General features: G+C 44.2%; 1 long non-coding RNA gene across 1 annotated transcript; it reads left to right on the top strand.

The window, feature by feature from the left end:
* Positions 1-5056: 5056 nt before the first annotated feature.
* Positions 5057-8763, top strand: LOC134966976 (uncharacterized). The gene is made up of 3 exons (XR_010188756.1): positions 5057-5250; positions 6389-6419; positions 8695-8763. It is a non-coding gene; the product is annotated as an uncharacterized LOC134966976 (long non-coding RNA).
* The last annotated feature ends 3606 nt before the right edge of the window (positions 8764-12369 follow it).

Below are 12369 nucleotides of genomic sequence, written 5' to 3'. Positions count from 1 at the left end.
AACACCACTGTGTAACCCCTGTCTGACCCTTCGTATCAAACAAAGAGGGATCTCTTTGTCTATGAACATGCTACATTAACTAAACTTTCAGATTCTATCAAAGGGACCATAATCTACAAAATACATTATATAGTTAAAATATGTTACGAACGAGTCGCCCGCTAGACGCACATAAACTTTACCGTAAATGCGCACACCGTGCGCCTGCGGGTACCCGCAACGGCGAGTATGCGCACGCACGGCAGGGCTCACGAACGTGCAACAGGCACTCGCATGAGGTGCAAATATGGCAATGTGTAGCGTGATATTTTTCTGACTTTGACAGTCCCAACACGGGAATTCACTAAGCACAAATCTCGGCAGTGTTTGGGCTATTCATAATGGTTTGATTGGCAAAGTTCAGAATACGAATGAATAGACCATCGGTCAAACGCGGCTGTTATTTCATACAACACGGGTATTCACTATTCATTCGTATATGGGTGTTAGTCTCTGAGTGCTCAAGTGCGGGTGTATTTTTTTGTGAATCGTTAAAAAAAGCAGCAAAAAAATAGACCTACTTTTTCCAGTCGAGTTTGGATAATCATGCACGGATCAGTGAGATCTGTGCATGGTTATCTATGGGAAAGGGTCTGTTTAATGTAAAAACTTGGGGGAAAAATTGCGTGGGGTCCCCCCTCCTAAGCATAACCAGCCTCGGGCTCTTTGAGCCGGCCCTGGTTGAAAAAATATGGGGGGGAAAAATGACAGGGGTTCCCCCATATTTTAACAACCAGCACTGGGCTCTGCGCCTGGTCCTGGTGCCAAAAATACGTGGGACAAAAAGCGTAGCGGTCCCCCGTATTTTTGGAACCATCACCGGGCTCCACTAGTCAGAGAGATAATGCCACAGCCGGGGGACACATTTATATAGGTCCCTGCGGCCCTGGCATTAAATCACTAACTAGTCACCCCTGGCCGGGGTACCCTGGAGGAGTGGGAACCCCTTAAATCAAGGGGTCCCCCCCCCTCCAGCCACCCAAGGGCCAGGGGTGAAGCCCGAGGCTGTCCCCCCCATCCAAGGGCTGTGGATGGGGGGCTGATAGCCTTGTGTAAAAAATAGAATATTGTTTTTTGTAGCAGTACTACAAGTCCCAGCAATCCTCCCCCGCAAGCTGGTACTTGGAGAACCACAAGTACCACCATGCGGTGAAAAACGGGCCCGCTGGTACCTGTAGTACTACTACAAAAAAAATACCCAAATAAAAACAGAACTCACACACCTTGAAAGTAAAACTTTATTACATACATGCACACCTACATTCACACATACTTACCTATGTTCACACGAGGGTCGGTCCACTTCTTCAAGTAGAATCCATGGGTTACCTGAAAATAAAATTATACTCACAAAAATCCTGTGTAGATCGGTTACACAACTGCCTCACACCCTTACACATCTGTGCCGCCTCATACAGTGTTACACTACCGCCTCACACCCTTACACCATCAGTGCTGCCTCATACAGTGTTACACTACCGCCTCACACCCTTACACCATCAGTGCTGCCTTATACAGTGTTACGCTACCACCTTACACCCTTACACCATCAGTGCTGCCTCATACAGTGTTACACTACCGCCTCAAACCCTTACACCATCAGTGCTGCCTCATACAGTGTTACACTACTGCCTCACACCCTTACACCATCAGTGCTGCCTCATACAGTGTTACACTACTGCCTGACACCCTTATACCATCAGTGCTGCCTCATACAGTGTTACACTACTGCCTCACACCCTTACACCATCAGTGCTGCCTCATACAGTGTTACACTACTGCCTCACACCCTTACACCATCAGTGCTGCCTCATACAATGTTACACTACTGCCTCACACCCTTACACCATCAGTGCTGCCTCATACAGTATCACACTACTGCCTCACACCCTTACACCATCAGTGCCGCCTCGTACAGTGTTACACAATTGCCTCACTCGCTTACACCATCAGTGCTGACTCATACAGTATCACACTACTGCCTCACTCCCTTACACCATCAGTGCTGCCTCATACAGTGATACACTACCACCTCACACCCTTACACCATCAGTGCCACCTCATACAGTGTTACTCTACTGCCTCACATCCTCACATCATCAGTGCTGCCTCATACAGTGTTACACTACTGCCTCACATCCTCACACCATCAGTGCCACCTCATACAGTGTTACACTACTGCCTCACATCCTCACACCATCAGTGCTGCCTCATACAGTGTTACACTACTGCCTCACTCCCTTACACATCAGTGCTGCCTCATACAGTGTTACACTACTGCCTCACTCCCTTACACCATTAGTGCTGCCTCATACAGTATCACACTACTGCCTCACTCCCTTACACCATCAGTGCTGACTCATACAGTGTTACACTACTGCCTCACTCCCTTACACATCAGTGCTGCCTCATACAGTGTTACACTACTGCCTCACTCCCTTACACCATTAGTGCCGCCTCATACAGTATCACACTACTGCCTCACTCCCTTACACCACCAGTGCTGACTCATACAGTGTTACACTACTGCCTCACACCATTACACCACCAGTGCCGCCTCATACAGTGTTACACGACTGCCTCACTCCCTTACACCATCAGTGCTGCCTCATACAGTGTTACACTACCGCCTCACTCCCTTACACATCAGTGCTGCCTCATACAGTGTTACACTACTGCCTCACTCCCTTACACCATTAGTGCCGCCTCATACAGTATCACACTACTGCCTCACTCCCTTACACCATCAGTGCTGCCTCATACAGTGTTACACTACTGCCTCACACCCTTACACCATCAGTGCTGCCTCATACAGTGTTACACTACTGCCTGACACCCTTATACCATCAGTGCTGCCTCATACAGTGTTACACTACTGCCTCACACCCTTACACCATCAGTGCTGCCTCATACAATGTTACACTACTGCCTCACACCCTTACACCATCAGTGCTGCCTCATACAGTGTTACACTACTGCCTCACTCCCTTACACATCAGTGCTGCCTCATACAGTGTTACACTACTGCCTCACTCCCTTACCCCATTAGTGCTGCCTCATACAGTGTCACACTACTACCTCACTCCCTTACACCATCAGTGCTGACTCATACAGTGTTACACTACTGCCTCACTCCCTTACACATCAGTGCTGCCTCATACAGTGTTACACTACTGCCTCACTCCCTTACACCATTAGTGCCGCCTCATACAGTATCACACTACTGCCTCACTCCCTTACACCACCAGTGCTGACTCATACAGTGTTACACTACTGCCTCACACCATTACACCATCAGTGCCGCCTCATACAGTGTTACACGACTGCCTCACTCCCTTACACCATCAGTGCTGCCTCATACAGTGTTACACTACCGCCTCACACCCTTACACCATCAGTGCTGCTTCATACAGTGTTACACTACTGCCTCACACCCTTACACCATCAGTGCTGCCTCATACAGTGTTACACTACTGCTTGACACCCTTATACCATCAGTGCTGCCTCATACAGTGTTACACTACTGCCTCACACCCTTACACCATCAGTGCTGCCTCATACAGTGTTACACTACTGCCTCACACCCTTACACCATCAGTGCTGCCTCATACAATGTTACACTACTGCCTCACACCCTTACACCATCAGTGCTGCCTCATACAGTATCACACTACTGCTTCACACCCTTACACCATCAGTGCCACCTCGTACAGTGTTACACAATTGCCTCACTCGCTTACACCATCAGTGCTGACTCATACAGTATCACACTACTGCCTCACTCCCTTACACCATCAATGCTGCCTCATACAGTGTTACACTACTGCCTCACATCCTCACACCATCAGTGCCGCCTCATACAGTGTTACACTACTGCCTCACATCCTCACACCATCAGTGCTGCCTCATACAGTGTTACACTACTGCCTCACTCCCTTACACATCAGTGCTGCCTCATACAGTGTTACACTACTGCCTCACTCCCTTACACCATTAGTGCTGCCTCATACAGTATCACACTACTGCCTCACTCCCTTACACCATCAGTGCTGACTCGTACAGTGTTACACTACTGCCTCACTCCCTTACACATCAGTGCTGCCTCATACAGTGTTACACTACTGCCTCACTCCCTTACACCATTAGTGCCGCCTCATACAGTATCACACTACTGCCTCACTCCCTTACACCATCAGTGCTGCCTCATACAGTGTTACACTACTGCCTCACTCCCTTACACCATTAGTGCCGCCTCATACAGTATCACACTACTGCCTCACTCCCTTACACCACCAGTGCTGACTCATACAGTGTTACACTACTGCCTCACACCATTACACCATCAGTGCCGCTTCATACAGTGTTACACGACTGCCTCACTCCCTTACACCACCAGTGCTGACTCATACAGTGTTACACTACTGCCTCACACCATTACACCATCAGTGCCGCCTCATACAGTGTTACATGACTGCCTCACTCCCTTACACCATCAGTGCCGCCTCATACAGTGTTACACGACTGCCTCACTCCCTTACACCATCAGTGCTGCCTCACTCCCTTACACCATTAGTGCTGCCTCATACAGTGTTACACTGATATCTGTCTGCAGCGACCGCATACATCTACTTGCGAGTGCAGCGACCGCAGACATCTACTTGCGAGTGCAGCGCCATCACTATCAGCACGCATTTGCGCTAGTTTCTATTGATGACTGCTTGCACTCACCTATGAATAGCCGGCAAATGTTTCTCCATGCCCAGGCCATGCTGGCACCAGACATATTCTATATGTAAAAACAATGCAGGGGCAAATGCAGGATTTCTAGATGCAATCCACAAACGGTCATGTGATGTTAGTGTATTAGAATGCTTAATATTTGTAGACACTCCCTTACTAACATGTGTAATCCTGAATCTTCAGTGATGGTCCCTGGGACCAGGGGGATGCTGGGAAGTGGGTGGTCCAGTGTGCAGTGTGCCTGGAGTTGGTGATGGAATAAACAGCACAGCAGTGAACTCACATGTTTCTGTGTCCTGATGACTGGATTTACAAACGTATGAACAAAACAGCTCACTCTGTAGGACATTGCAGCAAGTGTTGGAGACGGGTGAGGTAGAAGTACACAGTAATGTCCCCGGACATATATGTACACATTTGCCTTTTTATACACTGGATAGTGTAACATAGAAACGCAGGATCTGAAAGCAGGTAAGAGCCACTTGGCCCATATAGTCTGCCTATTTTTTTTTTACTATATTGTTACCTCAAACCCTATTTGATCCTTATTTCTTTGTAAGGATATCCTTATGTCTATCCCATGCATGTTTACATTGCTCTACTGTCTTAGCCTCTACCATCTCTGATGGGAGGCTATTCCACTTATGGAATCCAGTATTAATAATGAACACTACAGATGGCCCATAGTACAGTATAGGATGTATCAAACATATCTATAGTAACTCATATAAATAGCATACATGGTTAGGAAATGTTTGAACTTCTTACTATATAAATACGCAAACATAATAGAGTCAGTATGAGAATGAACTGCACTTTCTAAGCACACATTCTCCCACCTCATGATAAGGCTCCTGTCTCTGCTTCCTGGCAGCTACTCTCTTGTCTGGTGCGCTGATTGAGGACTCAGATCCACATACCCAGCAAACTTGGTAGAAGAAGCTGCTACCACTGGACATGTGCATCAGCTCCATCCTGGCCCCTATACCATACTTCCCAACAGAGCCGGATTAAGACCATGGGGGGCCCGGGGCACTTAAGAGAGTGGGGCCCCTAATAGAGAAGGCAGAAAAAAATAAATAAATATATATATATATATATATATATATATATATATATTTGCCTCCCCAAGCAGCACACAGCGGACCTCCTACCCTGCACTCCCGTCCCCTCTGCAGCAGCGGGTGCACAGACAGGACAGCTGAGCTGAGCGACGGCTCAGCTGTCCAATAAAGTATGAATGAAGCAGCCTGCCGCTCAGTCATTGGCTGGGCATGCAGGCTGTTTCATTCATACATTATTGGACAGCTGAGCCGTCGCTCAGCTCAGCTGTCCTGTCTGTGCGCAGCTGCTGCAGTGAGGACGGGAGCCGGGGGGCACAGCACCGCAGATCGGATCGGAAGAGATGTAACCCTCCCTTCCTCCTGATCAGGTTACTAAATCTATCAAAGTGCCTCCACCCAAGCTGATTTTCTATGACAGGCTGCCTGGGTAGCCTGGTTTATATCGGTACTAGAGATGTGGGTTTTACTATCTATGTAGATGTACTATCGAATATATGTCTAATAACAGTATATTACTAATATAACCCTGTTCTTCTTTCTTTCAGTTTCTTCAATCAATCTCCAGTACATAAGTTGGTAAGTATAATAGTTTTAATGCTACATTTATTATACTAATAACATATTAATAACTACATCTATGCATACCTCTTAAAATTCATTTCCTAGCTACCCCACATTCCTATACAATAAAATTTGCATGCAATATACAAAAAAAACATTTGATGTCAGCTTCACTTGTCTGAGTGACCCGGGTACTCCAGAATTAATAAAATTTAATTGCGCAAGTTGGGGCCCATAAAATGGTAAATTACCATAGTCATTTATATTCCAGATACCTGAAGGTGTGAAGTGTCCTTTACTGAGTCTAATGCCACTTTAGAAAATCCTGCTTATATGTGTATAGTGTAGTCCTTTATCCTGGCTACTGCTGTAGTCCATATAATACATTACATTTCTCTGCTCTGAGAAAGCTAGTTCTTTTACTTTGTATCCAGTAAGCTGCATGTAGCACCTTGCTCTATGTCTTGAAGTACAAAGACACAGTGTAGCTATTTCTTTTACTTTGTATCCAGTAAGCTGGGTGTAGCAAATTGCTCTATGTCTTGAAGTACAAAGACACAGTGTAACTTCTCTGGTGGCTTATTTTACCATTACACTATAATGTTCACAGTCTTATTCCACTGTATAAGCAATTTCATCTCATAACCAGCGACTCCCCCGACTCCTCCTTCATTCTGTTCACTGGATGGCCCTGGCCGCCCCCTGCGTCATTGGTCAGCCTGATCTGTTGATTGGGCGGTGACTGAGCTGCCTGCCCTCTGTGCCGCTTACTGCTGCTCTATTCTGACAGCCGCCAGCTGACTTCAAAACCTCCGCTCTCCCTAGGGGCCCCTCGCTCCACCTCTTCCTCTCAGCGGTGGCTTCAGCTCAGCTATGAAAGGTACCGCCAAATCCTGAGTAACACTTGCTGGGACCCGGACGCCGCTGTATGTTTACAACTCACAGCTCTTTTAGCGGCGCGGGTTTGCCCTGCACTTGCACATCAGGTGATGCCCAGCCTGGGTAACGCTGTTTGGACCCTGCCGCCGCTGTATGTTTACAGCTTACAGCTCTTTAAGCGGCGCTGGGGTACCAAATGCGCACACTAGCTGAGGGAACTCCAGTCTGATCTCCGCCGGTGAGAGCGTCCTTTTTATACTCTCCCAACCAGCTCCCGGCGCGTGAACCCCTCTCTGTTGCACACGGCTCCCTGTTCTACCGGCAAGGGGACACCACTCTGCACACGGCCCCCTTATTACCGGCTCGCGGGTCCTCTCTTATGCACACGGCCCCCTTATTACCGGCTCGCGGGTCCTCTCCTATGCACACGGCCCCCTTATTACCGGCTCGCGGGTCCTCTCCTATACAACAGCAGCTGCAAAGACAATACTACTCTGTACTCCCTCTGCCCATTTTAGTGTCAAAAGAAATGTCTCAGGCAAACCATCATTACCCCTCACTATATTCATTTATAATTATATATATATCACCTACACTACTATACATGTTACCTTATTAACATATATACATATATATATATATATACATATATATACTTATATATATATATATATATATATATATATATATAAACAGAAGCATCTCATTTCATATAAATATACATAGTATTAGATACACCCTGTTATACATATACCATTTATTCATTTATAACTCAAATTATTTTACATATTTATAGGTTTGTCCTAATATTAGGCTACATACTCTCCCCCTGGTGATCCAGAATATATTATCTGCTGGGTCACCATCTCAATATATTTTATTCATTTGTCCTTTAAGTTCTTCCTGTCTCATATTCAAGTAGGTAAGTACTAAAAATATGGCCATAATGATACAGTACTAACATGTGTCACCCTAGGTATAGTACATGGTATCCCTAATTGGTCATACGTAAGGATAGTAGGGGGACGACATGTCCTTTTTGGCCTATCCCATACCTGTTCCTCCTCCATCTCACTATAAGGCTGTGAAAACCCATCAGAGTTATCTGATACTCTTTGATTTTCAACATTACAATATTCCAGATTTTCTTCCCAGGGGTTATTATCAGTAAGTTCTTGGATTTTACCTTCCACATGTTCTAGGGCATCCTCAGTAACATGTTCACCAGTAAATTTATCAAAACTCAAGGACTCATCTTTATAATAATATCCTTGTATCTCTGACTCATCATCTATGTCATCTACGATACTCAATTCATTATGTATTACATTTCTATTTCCCGTTCTTTCATTAGTTGTGCTGGTAGTATCATTTAGTTCAAGCCCTTCTAACCGAACTTCTTTCCCTATAGGTAAAAGATGCTGCCTATGATATGTCAGTATCCGGTCATCTCCCGCCTCAGGCTTGATCTTATATACAGGTAAGTTTGGAAGCTTCTCAACAATCACAAAAGGATCTTCCCTCCATCTGTTTGAAATTTTAAACTTTCTAGGTGCTCCTAGATGTCTTAATAAGACTCGATCCCCTGGAACTAACTCATGGTCACGGACTTTCCTGTCATATATATTTTTATTCTTTAATCCCAATTTCCTGGCTGCACATTCAGCGATATCATAAGCCTCCTGCAACTCTTCCCGCAACTTCCTTATGTATTTTATGTGGGAGATAGCAGGTTTGTCATTCGTGGATATCCCCATACATACATCTATAGGAAGCCTAGCTTCCCGTCCAAACATTAAATAATATGGGGAATACCCTGTGGCTTCATTTTGGGTACAATTATATGCATGGACTAACCGATCAGTATGCCTTTTCCAGTATTTTTTATCAAAGGGTTTCAACGTGCCCAACATATCCAATAAGGTTCTGTTAAACCTTTCGGGTTGAGGGTCACCTTGCGGATGATAGGGAGTTGTCCTAGATTTAGTTATCCCGCAGGTTACACAAAGCTCCTTTATTAGTTTACTTTCAAATTCCCTGCCTTGGTCAGAGTGAAGTCTGTTTGGAAAACCATAGTGGACAAAAAATTTGGTCCATAAAGTGTTTGCAACTGTTGATGCCTTTTGATTTGGTGTAACATATGCCTGGGCATATCTGGTGAAATGATCAGTTATCACCAATATATGGCATTTCCTCCCTGGTTCTACTTCTAATGTCAAAAAATCCATACATACCAAATCCATAGGCCCACTACTTTTAAAATTTACCAAAGGGGCATTTTGTTTAATTACAGTTTTCCGAACTATACAATTTCCACAGTTCCTACAATAGTCCTCTACTTCTTCCCTCATTCCTGGCCAGTAAAACCTATTTGATATTAGCTTAATGGTTTTGTCATACCCTAAATGGCCATGGTCATTGTGCAAAGCATTCATTACTGTAGTCCTATGCTTTTTAGGCAGTACCAACTGTCGCTTTTCCCTTCCCCCCGATCCTTTAGATACCCTGTATAATAATCGATTTTCTAGGAATAACTTGTTTTTTTGTCGTTCCAATAATTTAGCCTCCTTGGAAATAGGGGGTGGATTAGAATTCCAATCTTGTTTTTTTATTTTTTCTATTACATTTTTTATGTCAGGATCTTGACTTTGATCAGTCCATATCTGATCTCTCCTGAGTTTTGGCAACCCTTCTAATTCTAGGTTACTTAACCAGCAATAAGATAATGGAAGAGCTTTAGAAGTGGCCCCTAATGAGCTCAACATTTCTCCTGGCATCATTTCTCCAATTTGTATTTGATGACATATCCCTTTCACATCTCCCATGGGCACTTCAATCCATTCTTCCTTGCTGTCACTGTTTCCTTGGTTGGGGATCCTGGATAGCGAGTCAGCATCAATGTTATTAATTCCGGGTCTATATTTCAAAGAAAATGCGTATAGGGCCAATGCTGCAAGCCATCTATGTCCAGTAGCATCAAGTTTTGCAGTTGTTTGTATATACGTTAAAGGGTTATTGTCAGTGTGTACCTCAAAAGGTACACCATACAAGTAATCATGGAATTTTTCCACTACACACCATTTTAAAGCTAAAAATTCCAATTTGTGTGTGGGATAGTTTTTCTCACTACTGGATAGACCCCGGCTAGTAAAAGACACAGGTCTTAGTTCATCTTGGTGCTTCTGATATAATACCCCTCCTATCCCTCCTTGTGAAGCATCAGTATGAAGCACATATGGAATGGTCGGGTCAGCATAAGCTAAAACTGGAGCATCAGTCAATTTTTCTTTTAGAGTCTGAAAAGCTAATTCACATTCACTGCTCCATCTGTCCCCAAACAGTTCATTTGGTTTGTACAAGTATTTAGAACCAGGCTGAACTGTCTTCCGTCTATTTGTTGAAGGATAGCCTTTAGTTAAATCAGTGAGGGGCTTCGAAATTTTAGAATAACTTGGGACAAACCTGCGGTAATAACCGCAAAATCCCAGGAAAGATCTGAGTTCCTTTAATTTAGTAGGACGGGGCCAATTTTTTACAGCATCAACCTTTGCAGGATCGGTTGATACCCCTTCTCGGCCTACTATATGTCCCAGGTATTTAACTGAAGACCTGCACAACTGGCATTTGTCAATTGATAATTTCAGTCCTCCCTCTATCAATCTATCCAATACTTTTAGAAGACGGGTATTGTGTTCAGAGAGGGACTTCCCAAAGACGATTATATCATCCAGGTAAACAATAACTTCTCTATAGTTCATGTCTCCCAGAACTTGTTCCATAGTCCTCTGGAATGTTGCAGGGGCCCCTTTTATACCTTGTGGCATTTTTAGGAATTCGAAAAATCCTAAGGGGCAGATGAATGCAGTTTTCTCTCTATCCTCAGGACGCATAGGAATTTGGTAGAATCCATTCCTTAGGTCTAACACAGAAAACCACATGCTCCCTTGTAAACAGTCTAATGCCTCATCAATTCTAGGAACTGTATATTGGTCTGGTACTGTTCGGGAATTTAGAGTCCTATAATCTACACACATACGGATTTTACCATTTTTTTTTTTTGCAATTACAATTGGGGAAGCATATGGACTACGGGACTCTATGATGATTTGGTTCTCTAGTAATCTCTTCAAGTGTAACCTAACGTCTTCAAAATCCGCAGGTGCTATCCTACGGGAGCGTTCTCTAAAGGGACTGGTATCATTTAATCTTATTCCATGTTCTACCCCCTTTGCCTCTCCTAAATCCCACTCTCCAATTGAGAACGCTTGCTTTTTATACTCTAATTTTTCAGAAAGAAGAAACTTATCTTCCTGTGCAATGTCACTTCCCTGAAAGCAGATGTCAAAGCCATTCTCGCTTTCTTTTAAAACATCCTCCAGTGGTTCTAGCTGTACAGGCAATGCCTGTCCTACCTCAGTACCTCGTTCATCTTCTTTCTGACACCAATTTGATAATATATGGTACAATTGAGTGTTAGTCCCTACAATTACAGGAAGTTCATTTCTTCCCCCTTTTATTTCAGGACATATAAGAGCGATAAAAGGTACCTCCAACGACTTCTTGTGCATTTTCCCTTCAAATTCAAGATTTACTTGTACATATCCCAAATAAGGGTATTTCTCAATACTTAATCCCCATATGACTAACCCACTTAGTGGTTTTATGGGTACATCAGATAAATGGTCATTATACCATGTCTCAAAAATAATTGACACTTGAGATCCACTGTCTAATAGTACTTTACACTTATTCCCATTAATAGCTGCTGGGACTACAGGTGCAGGTCCCAATAAGCCCTCAGGCACTTTTCCGTTCCACCAAGAATTCCCCATTGCACAATAACTGACTTCTAGGGGGACTGTGCGGGGTTCATAGTCCTCCCTTGTTCGTTTCCCTGCCCAGAAAGAACATCCCTATTAGTGTTGGAATTATTTACAGAGGCCCGTGTAGAAGATCCATCAGTAAGGACATTGCATTCATAAGCTCTATGTCCTATCCTCCCACATTTAAAACATCCTCTTCCTCTATTAGTATAGCTATTTCCTCTTCCCATTCCTCTTATATTTGTATTGTTATTACTTCTAAG

The sequence above is a fragment of the Pseudophryne corroboree genome, chromosome 10 (assembly GCF_028390025.1).
Source record: "Pseudophryne corroboree isolate aPseCor3 chromosome 10, aPseCor3.hap2, whole genome shotgun sequence".
In the NCBI taxonomy this organism is placed as follows: domain Eukaryota; kingdom Metazoa; phylum Chordata; class Amphibia; order Anura; family Myobatrachidae; genus Pseudophryne; species Pseudophryne corroboree.
The sequence above is the reverse complement of the archived record's forward strand: the minus strand, read 5'-3'. Positions and strand labels throughout refer to the sequence as shown.